The sequence below is a fragment of the Bison bison genome, unplaced genomic scaffold, assembly GCF_000754665.1.
Source record: "Bison bison bison isolate TAMUID 2011002044 unplaced genomic scaffold, Bison_UMD1.0 scf7180017864281, whole genome shotgun sequence".
Taxonomy (NCBI): Eukaryota; Metazoa; Chordata; class Mammalia; order Artiodactyla; family Bovidae; genus Bison; species Bison bison.
The window spans coordinates 1,386,519-1,387,989 of NW_011494853.1; the positions used below are offsets into that span (position 1 = coordinate 1,386,519).

Consider the following 1,471-nt stretch of genomic DNA (forward strand, 5'->3'; position numbering starts at 1 on the left):
ACTAAACCATGCTGTGTGGGGCCACCCAAGACAGACGGGTCATGGTGAAGAGGTCTGATAGAATGTGGTCCACTGGAGAAGGGAATGGCAAACCAGTTCAGTATTCTTGCCTTGAGAACCCCATGAACAGTATGAAAAGGCAAAATGATAAGATATTGAAAGATGAACTCCCCAGGTCGATAGGTGCCCAATATGCTACAGGAAATCAGCAGAGAAATAACTCCAGAAATAATGAAGAGATGGAGCCAAAGCAAAAACAACACCCAGTTGTGAATGTGACTGGTGATGGAAGCAAGGTCCCATGCTGTAAAGGGCAATATTGCATAGGAACCTGAAATGTTAGGTCCATGAATCAAGGTAAATTGGAAGTGGTCAAACAGGAGATGGCAAGAGTGAACATCGACATTCTAGGGATCAGCAAACTAAAATGGACTGGAATGGGTGAATTTAACTCAGATGGCCACTATATCTACTACTGTGGGCAGGAATCCCTTAGAAGAAATGGAGTAGCCATCATGGTCAACAAAAGGGTCCAAAATGCAGTACTTGGATGCAATCTCAAAAACGACAGAATGATTTATGTTCATTTCCAAGGCAAACCATTTGATATCATGGTGATCCGAGCCTTTGCCCCAACCAGTAACACCTAAGAAGAGGAAATTGAACTGTTCTATGAAGACCTATAAGATCTTTTAGAACTAACACCCAAAAAAGATGTCCTTTTCATTATAGAGGACTGGAATGCAAAAGTAGGAAGTCAAGAAACACCTGGAGTAACAGGCAAATTTGGCCTTGGAGTATGGAATGAAGCAGGGCAAAGGCTAATAGAGTTTTGCCAACAGAATGCACTGGTTATAGCAAACAACCTCTTCCAACAACACACATGGACATCACCAGATGGTCAACACCAAAATCAGATTGATTATATTCTTTACAGCCAAAGATGGAGAAGCTCTATACAGTCAGCAAAAACAAGACTGGGAGCTGACTGTGGCTCAGATCATGAACTCCTTATTGCCAAATTCAGACTTAAATTGAAGAAAGTAGGGAAAACCACTAGACCATTCAGGTATGACCTAAATCAAATCCCTTATGATTATACAGTAGAAGTGAGAAATAGATTTAAGGGCCTAGATCTGATAGACAGAGTGCCTGATGAACTATGGATGGAGGTTCGTGACATTGTACAGGAGACAGGGCTCAAGACCATCCCCATAGAAAAGAAATGCAAAAGAGCAAAGTGGCTGTCTGAGGAGGTTTTACAAACAGCTGTGCAAAGAAGAGAAGCGAAAGCATAGGAGAAAAGGAAAGATATTCCCATTTGAATGCAGAGTTCCAAAGAATAGCAAGGAGAGATGAGAAAGCCTTCCTTAGCGGTCAATGCAAAGAAATAGAGGAAAACAACAGAATGGGAAAGACTAGAGATCTCTTCAAGAAAATTAGAGATACCAAGGGAACATGTCATGCAAAG

The 1,471-nt window shown here is 41.5% G+C and overlaps 1 pseudogene; it reads left to right on the plus strand.

Moving 5' to 3' along the window:
• Positions 1 to 1,471, plus strand: part of LOC104995506 — a 33,763-nt pseudogene that overhangs the window by 20,640 nt on the left and 11,652 nt on the right.